The sequence below is a fragment of the Gymnodraco acuticeps genome, unplaced genomic scaffold (assembly GCF_902827175.1).
Source record: "Gymnodraco acuticeps unplaced genomic scaffold, fGymAcu1.1, whole genome shotgun sequence".
NCBI classification, from domain to species: Eukaryota; Metazoa; Chordata; class Actinopteri; order Perciformes; family Bathydraconidae; genus Gymnodraco; species Gymnodraco acuticeps.
Genome location: NW_022990514.1, coordinates 125,114 through 144,015, shown reverse-complemented (window position 1 = coordinate 144,015; position 18,902 = coordinate 125,114). Strand labels below are relative to the sequence as shown.

The window sequence follows — 18,902 nt, the reverse complement described above, 5'->3', positions numbered from 1 at the left end:
TATATTTTTAATATATTTCCTTTTTTCCCCCTCTTAACAGTTCCTCTAATTTTTCGATTTTCATTCCAATCACAAACCAAACAAATGACTTATATGTGATAAAAACCTACTTTAACCGTCTTCTGACTAAGATTCCTTCATTTATCATAATGATTCTGGATTTTTAATAAAAAAGGGCTTTTAATACAAAAATGCCAGCTGCAGAGGGATAAAATGCGCAAAAATAAACTGCCCTACATCCTCAATTTCTTTTTTCGGGTGCGCTTTTAATACACGGATACGGGCGACGCCAGAATAAATGCGGCACAGTGGGAAGGAATGGATTGGGGCGATACCAACTGAGCATTCCAATGGGGGTGGAGCAAGGAACATCCGGGAAATAAAACGAATACACACCAAAACTAATACATTAACGTGTATCACAGAGTGTGTGTAGAGGTTATTGAAGTAAACACATTTTGTAATTTATTGTGTACGGGTCCTTTTTTCTCAAAAATCTTAATCTGTATCTGAATTACCCCCTTTCCAGCTCCCATCCACCGCACATGTATTCCTATCGTCGGTTGTTACGAGGACCAGAACGAGGCTCCAGTCGAAGGCGGCAAGATATGCACTTTTCTCCCGAAACTTATTCAGGTTTTTCCCGAGACTGTGGATATCTTTTCCTCCGTATTTTGTTTTCTATTCATCGCCATTTTAACCCGCTTGGATTACCACTCTACGTTTTTTAAGGAATACCTTGTTTTGTCCATATAAAAGGTGAGTTTAGCTGATGCTTCAGAGCTCGTTTTTAAAATCCTTCTCACTGTGGGAACTTTAACGGTTAGGAGTTTTACAAGTGTGACGTCATAAAACAACTCTCAAACATACGACTGCTTTTTAAATGAAGTGTGTGTGTGGTTTTATGGAGTATTTGTAGTATTTTTGTAGCGTGTAAACACGATTTAAGCGACTTTTTGGGTTGTTAAGTTGCTTCACCATCGCGGATGCTGCCAGGATATTTCACAGGGACTGTTGCCATGAAATCTGAGAAACCAAATGTATTTTTCCTTTTTTTGGGGCATTTTGCATTTAATTGATATGGCACAGACATGTTAAACTGAATAAGAAGCATGGTGAATTTAAGGGAATTGATAACTTTATTTTATTCATTTTTTATTAGTTTACGTAGGCTACCAATAATGTGATTTTACCCAAAACACACCTGGTAAACTCACTAAAAATACCTTTAGCCAGTGTATTGTGTTGTCAAAGTCCATTATTTTTTAGAAAGAGTGGCCAAAATGTCTCCCTTTTATTGTTGTGTAATTACCATACATACACATCCCTTCAACAGTACTTTAAACAGGGCTCCAAATGACCATTTACAGGCCAAATGCTGGTGAAATATGTAGAAAAAGTAGCTTTTAGTTTCGTTTTGTTGCCTTTAATTGATAGGGACAATACAATGTAACTTGCAGATCATGGAACTAATGCTGCAAAGAGACTTTAAAGCTAATTTCCAACTTTTTTTTACTTGTACAGGTTAGTCAAAATACACAGCTTTCAATATCATAAAACCACAATACAGTATGAATATAGAAATGCATTACATTTCGCAATACTTTGTCATTTACAGTCACTTTGTTCTAAATGGGTACAGCTATTTAACCTTTGTGTATATTATATATGCAATTAACAGATTTCAGTTGCTTGCTATTTCCAGAGTTGACCGTCCTTTATGGAGAAACCAGTTTGTCCAAGTTTAGATTTACAATGTGCTATTTGCAACCAGAAAACATGCACTAGCCATTTGGTCTGTGGACCAAAATAAAGGTTATTTTGACTGCAAAGCATGTGTTAATGTTTTTAAAGGCACAGAATAATGTGTAACTGGAGCTGCACATTCCCCTTCTTTCTTTCCCTCTAAACAAACTGCATGTTGTTTTCTTAGCTCTCAGGAATGTCAACAATTCCCCCGCCTGCTTGATATCAGACCACAGAGCGATCTGGGGGAAAGGAGTTCCTCACGTTGAACACATTTTAGGCATTGTTAGGGTCCCCATTTTCCAAGACTTTGTGACCCATGCTGTGCTTTATCATAATACTTCAAGTCTTAGGGCCAATCCTGTTTCCAGAGAGGTCAGAGGTCAGCACTCCCTGGAAGGGTTAGGGGCAGGGTTAGGTCAAGGACACTTCAGCAGGGATGATGCTTTCTTTAAAAAAAAAACTTGTGTCCTGTGGTTGCTTGATTGAATTACCCTGTCATTCCAAACATGTGTGTGGTTGTTATTGTAGTATTGTTGCATAGATGTTGCACAATTACTTTTGGGAACATTTTTACCAAATTAAATCAGGAGTTTTGACCACAAAAGTGAGAGTCAAGAGAGAGGATTGCGTTTGAGACTCTTCCAGTAGACATTAAAGCTGAAAACAAGAGTTGATTAACTGATAAGTAATAATGATCTGGAAATATTTTGAAAGTCAATTGAGTATTCTTCATGCAAATGGTATTAAAAGCGGTTTCCAGCCTCTCAAATCTGGAATGTTCTTGTTTTTGTTTTGTTTTGAGTGAACATCTTTGACAAAGTAAGCCCTCACCTTGGACTGGTCTCTAAAAAACCTTGTCATCTTGTCAAAAACTGTCATCCAAGTTCCTCAAACAATGAAACGTTAATGAAAATAACAGTTATTGGGATCCCTACCATAGTACACATGGTAGGTTGGTAGGCTGTGTGGGTCTTTTCCCAGCATGCCAGGTGTCTGCTACTCCAGCTGTGTGTGTTGGGGGGGGGGGGGGGTAGGAAAACAAACTAGTGTTTTTGTGATTGTGAAGGTCTCAGAGTGGAAACCAAGTGAATGGTAGGAAGAGAGTTGCCTGAGGAGGAAACAACAAGGAAACCTGTGCACAGAGATGGTGTGTGTGTGTCTGTGTCGGTGACTCATACTGATGGTTCTGTGCAGGAATGTGTGATGGGATAGCCCAGCATTGCACAAGGCAATCCCCCCCCCCACTTACAATTGTATGCGAGTAACAGCTGTGTTTTGGCTTTTTGTTCTGGAGCTTAAGACCTTTTTTATTCAGGTGTGTGAAAAGGCCCTCTCCTGCTGATGTTCAGGTGTATCTCAGTATGTAGTGTCTCTACTTTAAAGAGTCCTCTCCTGCTGATGTTCAGGTGTATATCAGTATGTAGTGTCTCTACTTTAAAGAGTCCTCTCCTGCTGATGTTCAGGTGTATATCAGTATGTAGCGTCTCTACTTTAAAGAGTCCTCTCCTGCTGATGTTCAGGTGTATATCAGTATGTAGCGTCTCTACTTTAAAGAGTCCTCTCCTGCTGATGTTCAGGTGTATATCAGTATGTAGTGTCTCTACTTTAAAGAGTCCTCTCCTGATGATGTTCAGGTGTATATCAGTATGTAGTGTCTCTACTTTAAAGAGTCCTCTCCTGCTGATGTTCAGGTGTATATCAGTATGTAGTGCCTCTACTTTAAAGAGTCCTCTCCTGCTGATGTTCAGGTGTATATCTATGTAGTGTCTCTACTTTAAAGAGTCCTCTCCTGCTGATGTTCAGGTGTATATCAGTATGTAGTGTCTCTACTTTAAAGAGTCCTCTCCTGCTGATGTTCAGGTGTATATCAGTATGTAGTGTCTCTACTTTAAAGAGTCCTCTCCTGCTGATGTTCAGGTGTATATCAGTAGTAGTAGAGATGTCCCGCCCCCTTTGCCTATCACGTACAATGTGTTGGACGGCGAGCCAATAGGAGTGCAAGTGTTACACAGTGACGCATGTTCCGGAAATAAACAGTCTATGATAAATAACATAATAATCGGTTACAACCATTTTTAAATACTTTGCCGAATGTGCAAATGTTTCTACTCTAGCAAACTCTAGACATTTGAATTTTTACAACAATTAAGTAACATAACAATGTATATTTGTTGTCTCAATAAACATTTGGGAACATTTCCCCTAAGTATGTGTATTCATATTCTATTTATTCTAGTGTTAAGTTCACATTTATTCCAAACGACGTTAAACATGTATTTAGTCAATAACTTACCATATTCTATAAACTCTTATTAAATGCTTCTAACCTCGCTAGATTGCACCAGAAATATTAGTCGTTTTTAATTTATACTAAAATAATTGTACCAATGTCTACAATAGAAGTACATGTTGACATAATTGAAATGTCATTGCCTCCTTGTCTAATATAACTAATTATAACAGTGCAGATTTCAAATGACTTATATAATTATAATACTTGATGGAAAAATATTTAACCTTCATAGATTGACTTACTTTTAGACACTTCCATTCATCTGAAATCAGGAAAGTTGGTTGTTTGGAACTTCTCTTTGCTCCTGAAACCTCCTGTTCACCTGTTACACACTTGTTTCAGTGAGCGCTGAGTCGGTTGTTTTCCTGAGTTTATCAGTGATTTCCTCCGTATTAAACTGAGCATCAGAAGCTCAGCTGCATCCTCAGCCTCAGGCGTTTCTTCCTCTCCTGCTGAAACTACGCAGAGAAAGCCAAACCATTACACAGCAGTACCTGAGCTGAGCAGATAACCTGTCATTTAACATAATCGTCTTCTAGTTATGCAAATGATCTCACAGAAACCTTGAAAACGCTCGGAGGGGATTATTACACCGTCTCAGAGGTTTGTTTATAAAATGCTCTTGCTTGACTCTATCTCACAATCGGCATTGGCCTTGTTTTGGGAAGATAAGGTGTAAGAGGAACCCTGTTGTGTGTTTCAGGAAAGTAACGGAGGAATGAGGGCGGATGGGATGACTGTTATTGTCATAAAGATGGAGGAACTCTATCTCTTACATGTGTTATCTCCTCTGTCCTGTAAGTAAACTATACAGGCGCCCCAAGCTCTACTTATATCACTGCACTATCTCTCTGTTGTGTCTCAGGAAAGTGAGAGTTTAAAGAATACAGAAAATAGGCAGATTATCAGAAAGACTGCCATGTTTTTGAAAAGTCACCTTTTGTTTTTTAGGTGATATTTTGTCCACTTGATTTCTGAAAGAACAGCTGGCGGGTTTTCATTTTGGACCCTGAATATTCCAGAAGTATCTCTGTTTACATGCAGTCTCGCATTCTGCGATTACATTGAAACGCGTTCAAACCATGGCTACGACCTTCACGCAACTTACATTTCCCTCTTTTTTTCCATTTCAGACATTTTGCTTTTGCTCTTGTCACAGTTTTGCCTGAAACGGGCTTTTCTTTAAGGCGTGTGTCTCCACCCCTGCAATCTGTTGGCTAGTGGTGTTTTGTTCCCAATCAACCAAACTGGAAGTAAACAGGCAAAACACAAAACAAATTGAGACTATACGGATGCTCAATGATCACGCTGTGTTATTTTTTGGCCAAATATCAGTAACAAGCACATTCCTTCTCGGTAAATAATGGAGCTAACAGAAGTTGCATTATGATGCGTTCAAGCTCCATTCAGTATTGGGCGATGGTAAATTACAACGCTGTTATAGGGCTGGGCAAATATTGATATCTATATCGACATATGCGGTTAGATATTGTGGCAGATTTTGAATATGATTCAATTTACATTAGTGTCATATAGAATAATAGTGCAATAGTACATTTGTAGTGTTGCATGCTTTTCTGCAGCAGAGGCATGTTGATGACTCCTCACTAGGGCTGTACTCGAATATTCGTTCGTTGGAGTACTATTCGTGTTTCAATTTCGTTATTCGGATATTTTTTTCTTCTTCGTTTTTGCAATTCAATTAGTTGAAAACTCCAATATTAACATAAGAGCTTGTGCCTCTTCGGGGGGTGCTAACACTTAACCATAAACGTTATAGTTTACTTTCTCCGTCTTTAGAATAGATAGAATATAATTCCTTTATTGTCATCGCACCAGGTACAACGACATTTAAAAAAGCAATCCTCGCAGTGCATTTCCATCTCCATTAATCTCCGTCACGTTGTTTCCATAGCAACAACAACTTCCTGTCAACAGCGCTAACTCTCCTTCAAAATAAAAGCATGTCCATACAAATAGGAAGCCAAGCCAAATGACACTTAAGGCATATACAACTGCAACGAAAGTAACAAACACAATGCAATATCCTTTTCAATTTCAAAGAACACAAATTGGGTTATATATACATTAACAAATAACTATAAAACAACAATACTGTAGAATAACAAAATGAATGCCGTGAATAAACCGAAATACACGTGATGAAGCGTGTTTATTTATTCCCCCCCCCCCCTGCGGGTCGAATATTCGCTGCTGATTACTACCGAATATCCAGAGTAGGGCTGCAACAAACGACTAATTTGATAATCGATTAATCTATCGATTAATGAAACGATTAATCGACTATTCGGACTATTACTGTATTACTGCACAATTTCTCAAACGCTCTTATTTAGCCATCAACTTTTAGATTTAGCTTGAGGTTGTTTTAGGCATGTGGAAACTAACAATGAAGACAATAAAGATGAATACTTGATTCAAAAATACATATATTATTAAACTAACTTAACACATTGTGAACAAAACTAACATTGCTTTTTATTTAAATTAAATAAATAATATTTCACATCAAAAGAAACAACAATGTTTTAACAAATGGTATTAAATAATGTGATGACAGAACTGTAAACAGAATAGATGAAACTTTAACAAACTAAATAACTCAGTTTCCTATAATCATTAACCCATGTTTGTATAATGTAGTTAACTCCGTGTGTTGCTGCTAGCATACATAACACCTGACGTGGAAACGTTCCTCGTGGATGGGGCTACAGAGCTGCTAGAAAGACGGTCGAACCCGGTGCATTCCTCCGTCTGAATGTGGAGCACTTTTGCTAAATGTTTAGACAAATTGCTCGTGCTTACATGCTAAACTCTTATTGCACTTTTGGCAACGAGCATTCTCCACATCGAGACGGGTAAAGTTGAACCACACCTGGGAGCGCGTTCTCTCCGCCATCTCCGCAGTGTGCTCCGCTGCATGTAGCAGCTGCGTGTGTGTAAACTGCCCCGCCCCCTCGCACACAGACGGGGGAGAGAGATCTCGTCTGATCGAAAATACATCATAGACGCATTTGTTTGTCTTTTTGCATGTTAGAAACGAGTTGGCGACACTAAGACTGCGATATAATGTTTTTGTAGCAATAACACACATGACATATATTTTTTTAAATGTCTCCAGTACCGATAAAAAGACCAATAACGTTGGAGCTTAACGGCGCGTAAAACACATGTGATGACGTCATCAACGAATCGACGACTGAATTAGTTGGCAACTAATTTGGTCATCGATTTTAATCGATTAAGTCGATTAGTTGTTGCACCCCTAATCCAGAGCCCGAAAAATGGTATTCGGGACAGCCCTACTCCTCACGCCCCGTCTGGAGTGCACTGAAGGGGGCCAGAAGAAAGAAAGTGGCTCCGGTCTTCCTGCATTTGTCTCGCTTTCCCCCTTTCCTTGGATTGTGTTTTTTATCCTTCTTATAGTGAGTGTTTAGAGGAAGTGCAGCAGGGATTTAACCTGCCTGCCCCCCCCCAGAGGATATTAGCGGCTTATCTCTCACGCTCTGCCTGACGCTCAGGGTTTCCTGCAGGATATTCAGATGGTTGGTTGGATAGTTTGCAGGTCGACGTGTTACTGAGACTCAGGTTCACATCCGGGTCAGACAGCAGATACACAGATTAGGAAGAGCTGCTGGCATCATATTAATAGCTCAGTATATCAGATGTCATTCCAATTGTAAGAGTTGTTTTTGGTTTTGGTGTAAGAAGAGCAATCAGGCCAGATTATGGATTATATTATTTTCTCGTATTAAGGTCATTTTCAAGCTATAATGGCACAATAACAGGTGACATGAAGAGGCTAATTAATGTTGATACTAGACACTAACGCCCCGTCCACACAGCAGCTTTGAAAAAATCTTGAAAATCTTGGAGCTGGGCGTGCCCTTGAGCTTGGGGATTTTTTGCGAGCAACGCGACCACCAACCAATCACATGAATCTCCCGCCCCTGACATTCAAAGCAAAAAACCCCGGGGATTTTATGCGAGCAATATATATATATATAAACTCCCCAAACAGGCAGCAAACATTTGATTGGCTGATGCTTCCAGCTCAGCTTCAAAAGTTGAACATTGCTCAACTTTTGAATCCTGAAAATGCTGGAAATCTTCGCTTTGCTTCCCCACAATGTAGTTCGGCGAAAAGCGAGGCAAAGTGACGTCACCCCATTCAAAGTGCATGGGCAGAGAAGGCTTGGAGCTGCAACCAGAACCAGAATACTTTATTTGGTTTTCATGACAATTGCTCTATTTTGGATTGAATAAATTACAAAATATTGAATAAAAATGAGCAGTTACATTTGTGTATAAAAAAAAAAGAATCAAGAGGTTAAATAAAATGAAATGCATCTCTTAATGCATCACAGGACTATTTGGTCGACTAAGAAATCCTTTAAGCACATCTCTTGTACAAACGAGATTTAAAGGGGATATTGTGCAACATCCCATGTGAGAAACAAAGGTCTATTACATCCCTACCTAAAAACAAAGTCTTATCGCTTCCACGTCTCCTCCTCGTGACTCCTCAGGTGTGACATAGTAAACAGTTTATTCCACAGGAGGTGGATCAGGTCCTCTCAGGGTTTGTCTGTAATTGCAGCTCATTGTTTGTCCTCTCTGCAACACAGAGCTCTATTTGCAGCATGTAATGGGCGGGTGGTGCTCTGCGGTGCTGCTGAGATTACATGCTGCAACGTGTCTGACGGTGTGTGTGTGAGAGTCACATGGAGGCCAGATGTTATGAATGTTGGAATCATTTTTCCATAAAAAGGTAACCTGAGCTTTAAGTTGTCCTGCACCGAGTTTTCACCTTTGCTGCTTTAAGTCTGGGTTTGAAACATTTTCAGCGGGTATTTCTTACATATGAATGGGTTTTATGTGAAATAAACGAAGACAAACAAAGTTAGGTAAAAGTTAGTTCACATAAAAAAGATACTTCTTTGATGAATCACAGATGTAAAACATTGATGTTCGTAGTAAAAAGTTCACAGACTGAAAACAGACGCTATTATTTTAAGCACTAACTGCATTCTTGGTGACCAAAACAAATGTTTTCTGGTAGCAAACATTTAAACTAGAGTAAAAAACAGTTCATAAAAGAAAATGTAGCACTAATTAGCCTTCCTTAACTGTGACACTTCAATAAAGAAAACACATGAACATTTTTTTTAGTAATTACTTCACAAATCAGCCGTTCTTCGTCCATGGCGGATTTTTTCAAAAACATGTGACAGGAAAAAATATTAAACAAATTCCCCAAGTGTCTCAATCCAAACAACTTTTATTATTAAGCGTTTGGTGTAGTGGTTGTGCAGCGTTGCATCATGGGAGATTAAGTCTTCAGCTTCTCTTGCTTAGCCTTCGTTCAGTGATGATGGTTCAGGAGGTTTTTAGAGTCTCAATACGTACAAGTATACTCGGAAATTAATTGATAGCTATTTTCTACATTATCCCCGGCCCCATATAACCCTGTTATTGCAGCCATATTACACATACACCCCTTTTAAAGCCTTATTACACCATTATTATACTGATGTTACACTGTTCTTACGCCCTAATAAGACTGTTATTAGGCTCATATTGCACCCGTGTAACATCGTAAATACAACGTTATTACACGCATTTTGCGCATGGACACAGCCTGTCAAATGACTGTATCCCCCAGGAAATAGAAATAATGTAAGGGTTGTACAACGTGAGCTCTAGCAGCTGAGTGTGTTGGTATTTCCTTCCTGTTATTGTGAAGACTTTGTCTGTGCCTTCCGTAATGAAACCTGACCTATCCATCAGGCAGGGCGGCGCTCCAGCTTCTTAATCCGGAGTAATTCCTGGACAAATGATGCGAGGAGTGTTTAGAGTTCCTCTCCAGTGGCTTCAGATAATGCAGAGTGAATATTACTGTGATGGTGGTTCAGCCTGAGGCCACCCAGCATCTCGATGTGATTATATAACAGAATGCAGAATAACAGAGCATGCTGTGCAGCCTGACCTTCAGCGGGTAATGAGTCTGACATTTGATGAAGGAGGACGTGCAGATCATATAACAATAATAATATATAGAACATATTCAAGTATCTATTGTGGCAGTCATAGAATAAATAATATGTTTAAAATGTAATAAATGTTAAAGTGCACCTATCATGCTATTTTTAGGCATATATTATGGGTCTCAGATATATCAAAAATATATAAAAACATGTCTATGATGTGTTTTGCTCAAAATACTAACAGATCATGCATTTTAGAAATCCCTCATACCCCTCTTTTCCAGCCCTGTTATGGCGCATTTCCACTACAGCGCGGAGCTCGCTTTAAGCGTGCCCGGACCGTTTTTGGTTGCGTTTCCACTTGGCGTAGTTCCGGCTAGTGGGTACTATTTCACAGTTTTTCTGGCCCCAGAAAATCGAGGTTCTTTCCGGGCCAACAACCAGGCTGAGTCGGGCTGAGTATGCTAAACTAGAGAGAGAATCGCTGGCAAGGCGGCTACAACTACAACAAGATGAACATGTTTGACCGTGATTTAATTGTAATACACGTTTCTAAATGACGCCGAAGTAACAACATACTGATACCGGTTAGTAAAAACCATGAATTAATGCTTTGACAAGTCTGCAGACAGACGGCAGGCGAAAAACCTTTAAAAATGCGTGTTTTCTGAATGGAGATCGACTAAGCTAACGCAGTATATGCTCCGTCCACACTCACAACAACGGCCTACACAGACATAAATAAACCAGCGACTGTATTCGCCATGACACAGACAGTCTGTGGTTTGTACTTGTTTAACTTTTGTCTAGTTTCTGAACAGATATGAGGAGCTGCGAGCTTGAGTGCTAACAGTAGGGATGGGTATCGTTTGAAATGTATCGATTCCGATTCCGGTTCTTATCGATTCCCCGTTTCGATTCCAAAATTGTAAAAGAAAGAGGTCAAACGTTTAGATAACAAAAATATCTTTATTCTTTTAAGCTTTAACATTTTTACAAATAAAGAATATACATGCAATACAAATGTATTGCACAATAGCTGTGCTTTATTTTAACTGAGCTATGCCTGTGGCAAGCTATTAACAGGCATTACGCTGACGGCCCGCTGTGATTCTCCAGAACACACAGATGGCCAGTCCGCCATTACCCTGTATTCCACCGGGTCACCGCGGCGCAGACGGACCTGGTGGAATACAGGGTCTACCGTGTTAAGGAACCGTTAAGCAGAACCGAAATTGTGTATTTTGTATGGGTACCCTGTACCCGGCATTTTCTTATCGGTTCTCATCTGGAACAGAGTTTCGGTTCCCAACCCTAGCTAACAGCTAACAGCTGTTGTTTTTCTGTGGTTCTCATTGAAGATGACGTCACGGCTCCGCCTACACTGCGTTACTATAGTTACTACCCCAGCTATTACCCCAGCTACTAAACTGTAATGGAAACGCAGCATAAAGTGAGCCAGTCCTAACAAGGCCTAACGAGGCCTAGCCATACAGAGCGAGGCCGAGCGAGGCCCTGTAGTGGAAATGCGCCATTAGAGGAACATGGATTTTGGGTCCTAGCTTGAAAAAGAAAAAAAAGAGGAGGCAGAGCTAATGCCTGATCAGAATTCTACCAGAGATAACATTTAATTCTGCTGTGATAAAACGCCATCCTGTTCTAAACCACATCAAGGATTATTTCTGAAACAGCATGGAGCTCAAATGCTTTTTCTCTTGCAGGTTTATCACAAGGTGAGTTCCTTTCTTTATTTCCTGCTTTTTAAACACATGTGCCCTCCAGGACAGGTTAGCTCTGAGTCTTAGCGAGGCTTTCTAATGTAAACAAAGACGAGATTACGTCCAAAACACGTCAGGCATTGTTTCTGATAGCTACTCTCTGTGGGTCCACCATCCAAAATTACATAATATCGGCACCAAATCTGTATCCGCTCGTTGTACCCCCGTTTTTTAAAAAGATTTGGATACGGAGGAAAAGAGAAAGGGTTTTATTTTCTGACGCTGCGTGAGTTCCCTGACACACCGGGGACACATATGTATGTATAAAATACATCAAAAAGTGCATTTTGCATGATAGGTCCCCTTTAATATATATTTTTAATTATCCTGAATATTTTTTTATATTTTTTCCCATATTTTTCTGACTTTTTTTCATTCATTTTCTTGGGAGTATCTTTAAAACATTTTTGTTTTTTTTACCAGAAACTAGTTCCATATGAGCATGTTTGACGGAAAATATAAAATAAAAATTATTCTGAAATGTTGTTAGGCTATTATTACGTTTTCTGACATTTCCCAATTTCTTTGGATATGTTTAATTCATTATTTGGTATATTTTCTTTCACATGTTTTTTAAATGTATTTACAGAGTCATAGCAGCTTCATTATATGTATTATCACGAGAATATTTAAATAAATAAGTTGTTTGCGATACAAAACGACAACCACTTCCCGACCAGCCAAACAGAATCTAAAATAGATGTTGAGAGGATGTTTTGGGTTTGTTTTCAGCTTCGGAGTACCAGCAGGTTAAACATGGAGACAGTGAACGCACCGCGCAGTAATATTTCTCATCAGCTGAGTAAACACGTCTGTTGGCAGTGAACTCACCGAGGGTATAAAACATTTGGATCTGGTGGTTGGCTCTATTTATAAAGTGCTGCCCTTTGAAAGAGAGCTCTCTAAATATTTCTGCACTTTGTGTCGCAGACTTCCTCCCAAACCAATAAAACCAGGATGTTTTGTATTTTAGCTGCAAACCCTCAACGCCCATTGTAAAGTCTTTCAGCTCCTGCGTGAGTTTTCATTCTCTCACTTCTAGTTTGTTATTCTCTTGATGAAAAGGTTACATCCACATTTTCACCCACATTTCTTTCCGCTTTTTTAGTTAAAAACACATTTTAAACTACATTTTAAATTATTTTTCTTTGGATATGTAAGACTGTGTGTGCATGTGTATGTCTTGGCATAAGTAAGGTACATCTTTGTTAGTTTGCGGAGTCGCAGCGAAAGAGTCCTACTTTGTTTAAAATGTTTGAGTATTTTTACACATTTGTTATATATTTTGGGGATATTTCCCACATTTTTTTCCAGCAGTGTTTCAGCAACAACATTTTCTTTTTTTAATACAATCTTTATAAATGTTTTGACATTTATCTGAATTTTTTCACACATTTTTAACTTTCAGTTTTAGTTTTTCTCTGTGTGAGAGAGTGAGCACATGGAGACTGCTGGCTGTGGGCATCGGGAATCAAAGGCGGCCATTGTTGTAATGAGGAGCAGATGTTCGGGAGGAATTCTCCTGACTGCAGCACTTTTTATTTTTTCATGCGTAAGCTCTCTGTTTCCTCCCTCTGACACACACTCTGTACCTGAAGCTCCTCTCACTCCGCAGAGCTGGAGGACGTTTTTCCACCTCGTGCCGCTGTGTGTGTGACAGAGGCTTCTCTCTGGGATTCACTCTGACGTCTGCCACGTTGACAGGATTCTGAAAAGGCAGGAGGAAGCTCTTTGTGCTGCTGTACATCGAGGCCAACATTAAGAATCTTGGCCTCAGTTGCAGAATAAAAGTTACATTTTCTTACATACATAAAGTTTGCCAATATTATTTTATATTTCTGTAACATTTTGTTATTTGCAGTGAGAATGTAGGCATTCCTTTCAAAAATAAAGGCATTGCAAAATAAATACTACATTGAGACAAATTTCTTTAAAGAAATGTGCTTTGATCAGTATAAGAACAATTTTTTTTTTTTAAATAGTATTAATAATATAATATAAAATAAACAATGTGAACGAAAATTGAAATATATATTAAAAATTATATATAAGAAATTGATTAAATTGCTGTGAAAAAATGTGTAGAGTATATTTGAAAGCAGAAGAGCTGTGCAGTTTTAAAGTTGTAGTGTTGTGCATAAATGTGAACATATTGTCTTAAAATAAATACATCTGAATAAGTGGAATATTTGGTTTATTTCCAAGTCAGTTTTTTCACATATAACAAATCAAATTTTAAAATATATTTTTTAAATGTATTACCAATGTTACTTGCAAATTGAAATAATAATAAATATATATTTATATTTTAAATAATTTATGTTATTTGTCTCTATTTTCACTTTTGCTAACAATGTAAATTCGAATAAAGGTATTGTAATAATATAAAGTCTAAAAGAAGAGAACAAATAACAGGAAAGAAATATAAAAAAATGTTTTTAAATAAATAAATAAAATACCGATATTCAAAAAATACTGTATTTTTAGCAAGCGGCAAACTCTGGGGCAGAGCCGGGAAGCCCATAAGGAAGTGCCACAAACTGCAGTTCATCTATTGGCCGATAGGGGATGGCTTCAGAAAGGAGCAATTTCCATAGACCCCCATGTTAAAATGCCCAACTTTACAGCAGAAATAAACACGTTTCTACACCTGCAATAAAAAATATTCTGGATATAGTTAGATTCCAACTTCATGACAATTGATTGGGGAGTGCATTTCTTTATAACACACCCCTTTTAGTTCTATTAGGTCTTAAAGTGTTTGCATAAATTAGGGCGTGGTCACTTTGATGGACAGGTCTCTGCGGTGACTGCTGCTTCTAGCTTTCTGTCCCTCTGCTAGCTTTGTTAGCTCCAGGATGCTACAGGGGCTCAGCTGCGAGGCTGATCTGGGGAACACAACTTGAACTCGGACGTGTTTGTTGTGTTGGTGCCTGGTGGAGTATTCTTCATTTAAATATCGGACTTATCTTATGCCGCCTTGGCTCCGCCTCTTTGCCCTTATTTGGATCAGGCTGGAGCAGGCGGAAGTTAGACTGACTTCACTGTCGAGACTCTGCCTACTAAGGGCTTCTGAGCAACTCTGCAGAAACCTATGGGTGACGCAGTGTTTCCCACAGAATTTGGCCCCTTAACCTATTCGGGTGGCCCACGCATCAACCCCCCCCTCAAATAAGAAAATACATGCGAGTTCATGGCTACTACAACGTTCTTGTTGCTCTGTTGCGTTGTTAATGAGTGAGACACACCGGAGTTGAGGATCTGTGGGGTTTATTCTCCCAAAAATATAATTTACAATTTAGGCATTTAGCAGACGCCTTATTCCAAAGCGACTTACGATGACCAATTAGAGGGACATTACTCAAGGACACACTTGTAGTGATGTTCCAGCCGGGATTTGAACTCGCAACCTTCCGATCATCAGCCCACCTCACTATCCATTAGATTAGACCACCCAAAATAGGACAAATATTGAAGAAAAAAAAGAATAATATTGAAAAATAATTGTATGAAATGTTTTTATGAAAATATACGTAGAAAAAAAGAAATAGGACTTAGAATTATGTTTATTGCCAAGTACGTTTTTACAATTTGTTTAAATGTTTTTATACATATAATTACAGTTAGATGTTCCTCGCTGTTGACGGACTCTGTGAAAAAGCAGCAGTGACTTCATTACCCTGAGATCACTCCGTCTCTGTGGTGACGCCTCATGTCTGCAGACGTGACACAATGAGCTTCAGTAATAATACACTCCGTTATGTCTGAGTTTCTGAGCGACACACACACATGCATCAGCTTTCTCCTTTAGCATGCAGTAATGTGATGAACGTAAGTAGGATGTCAGGAATCATATTTCTGTCTGGAAAAGTAATATGATAGGAGTTTAACAGAGACACTTCAAGCCCCATTAACTTTCCTTCAGAGACGAACCGGCATGAGGGCATGTTTCCGCTTTTACACTGAGTTTCAAACACTGGCAAACAACACCAAGTTCTTGAAATGCTTTGTTGTGTTTTTGATATTCTGAGACAATGTCCAAACTAAGCAGCTATGATAAAGTGCAAATCTGCTTTGAAACAGAAAAATACTATATCCCTTCATATTCAGATTTGTGAAGCAACCTCCTATTTTGTTTAAGTTGAAGCTATTTAAACCTCTTTTCCTTCCTTTTGTGACATCTTTTATGGGGTGATTTCACATAGATTTTCCTGACAATTTTCCAATTTATTTTCCCAAATTGCGAACATTTTGCAAATATCTTTCTCAACCCTTTTTTCTTGCATGTTTTTTCACGTTAATTCAGACATTTTTCACATATTCTTCTGTCATTTTATAATTTTTTCTACAAAAGCAATTATTTTTTCGGAAATGTTTTTGCATAATTTTTATATTTGTTAAACACTTCATAAATAAATTATTATTATTTTATTTTCTCTTTTTTTGTATATCATTCTATATCTTTTTCTGCTATTTTTCATTTTTTGGGAAATATCATCACATATAGTCGGAAATGTTCTACATTTCTGATGATAATTATTAGTGTGTGCAGTGCAGTGGTGTTTAGTGCAGTCACCATTCACACACACACACACACACACACACACACACACACACACACACACACACACACTCTGAGCTGGACATCTACAGTGTATTTATTATGGCTGCCGACCCACAATGCTCTCTGTCTGCTGCTACACTGTTATACGTCCACTGCAGAGTATTGAAGGATATTTACACCCAGCATCAAACCTGCTGTTAAAGCTGCTGTTTATCAAATTCTACTAACAATTTTCTGGATTAAAGACACTTTTATCTCTATTGTCCCAGGTGATAAAGGCAACACAAACACTGTAGGACTTACACTTTGAATATTTAGAGCAATAATGCGTTTTCAACTATTTTTACCAATAACAAATCAGAAAAAATTGAAATGCTCTGACTCCAGCATCTAAAATATGTATATACTTTAACTTTTTGAGACGTGTTTATGACAGTAAAGCTAATATCTTTTTAGGTCTAGAACAGGGGTGCCCAACCAGTCGATTGCGGGGAGATTCCCAGTCGATCGCGAGATGTGTCTAAAAATAGAACAACAACATTCTGTTTTATCGTTAATGTCCTGTATCATAATCTTCCTGTCCAGAATAATGCACTTGAACGCATCAAAGCTTTGTGATTGGCCGGCGAGACCCCATGTGTCGGGGCGTGACTGGTGGGCATTGGGCAGTATTTCGCTGACGTTGTCCGTGTCAACAGGAGTGACAGTCCGCACACACACAGGACCGCAATTATGGCAGAAGCAAAAAAGCCCAAAATATATAATTTTCACTCCGAGTGGGAGGATGATTATTTTTGTATCTATTCCAATTCAAAGTCCATCTGTCTCATCTGCAATGCGAGCGTGGCTTTATCGAAGAAGGGTAATTTAGGAGCGGCATTTCAAAACAGTGCACAAACGCTACGAGACGGAATTCCCTCCTAATTCTGCCCTACGCTCCAAAAGGGGAGGGGCCTGAAAGGACAGCTAAATGCACAGCAGTCCATTTTCACCAGGCCCAACAACAAGAGCAAGGCTGCTACCAGAGCATCTTATCGTGTCAGTCACGTTCTTGCGAAACACATGAAGTCTTTCAAAGACGGCGAAGTTGTGAAAGAAGCATTCCTGGAGGCTGCCGACGCGCTTTTGGGGGACAGTAAAAAATAACAGAAGCATTTCTATAGGTTTTCGATATAATACAAACTCAAGTTAGATAACGTTATTAATCAGCTGTAAGTTTTAGTTTGTTTGAATTTATTCATTATTGTACAAAATGGTATAAGAATGCAAACATTCAGATCTGTTCTGTTTAAATTGATTATAGTCTATTATCAATTCAGGTTAAGAAACTAGTGTTGCTTGCATCCTATTTTAAAGGCATTTATTTTTATACTCGACTAAAATGCAACAAAAAAAGGGTTTGATTCTATTAATTTTGTCTTTTTTATTGCACTGTTGCAGCAGATTCCTGAGTAGCTTCAGATCTGAGTTGTCTTATTAGTAAGCCTCATTTATACTTTTGTAGCAACACTATTTTTATATAATGGCAAAGAAAGGGTTCAGTGTATTTTCTTTTTGTCCTGTGTCATATGTGGCAGCACTGTTCAATGTTTCTTGAAAACATTACCCACTGTAGTATGTGACGTGTGAATAAACTCCAACTCTGTATCAACAACACTGTTGTGTAACTTCAGTTAAATACTTGTGTAGATTAGAAAGAGGTAAGATAAAGGATCTGCATTATGTTATGAAGTATTAATCATACAAAGGTCAGTTTTATACAAGTAGAAGTGTGTATTTACCTGGTAGTAGGCTGTCAGTAATGGCTACGCCTCTCTATTTGGACTGGTAGATCTCGGCAGACTGGCAACTTTAAAAGTAGCTGTCGGTTCAAAAAAGGTTGGGCACCCCTGGTCTAGAAAATACAAGACTTTCTTAACCTTTTAAACCCGCGGAACTGAAACTGTTTTCACGAAACTGTGTTTCAGGGCTTCTTAACATTTAACAACCTATTAATGTGTCATACCCACTTAATGGGAAGAAACTCAGCTAACTGACAATATGACATTTTAGTCTAAGTCGAACGCAGAGCCTCTGAATTAGCCCTGAGCGATAAAATGCTAACGCACTTAGCACAGAACTCACTGTAGAAATACTTTATTACTTATCTGCACAAACAATATATCAGATTAAAGCTGAGATTCCACAGAATCTAGGGGTATAAGTATCATCACCGTGCGACCAAAACTCAGGGCAGCGAAGGCAAACCCAGACAACACACCACGTAGCTTTACGGAGCCAAAACGGCATATATGTCTTACCTTTGCTGTTTTTCTGATCAAAAGCTGTGTTCAATGGCATTAAAACGATAAAAACGCTGCTGAAGGTTAATCTAATGTGTCTGTGTCACTTCTAAATGATTACTGATAATCCGTCATCATATTTATGGCTATAACCTAGTTTTCAGTTTTCAGAGCGTAACATAGCTTTCGGTTTGGGCAAGCTGCGTGCGCATCACTCATTCCTCAATG

The 18,902-nt window shown here is 38.7% G+C and overlaps 1 protein-coding gene across 1 annotated transcript in view; it reads left to right on the top strand.

The window, feature by feature from the left end:
- The first annotated feature begins 575 nt into the window (after positions 1 to 575).
- frmd6 (FERM domain containing 6) overlaps positions 576 to 18,902 on the top strand; it is a 42,186-nt gene continuing 23,859 nt past the window's right edge. Inside the window, exon 1 of the mRNA XM_034227158.1 lies at positions 576 to 759. The gene's annotated coding sequence lies outside the window, so the exon portion shown is untranslated. The remainder of the gene's footprint in view (positions 760 to 18,902) is intronic.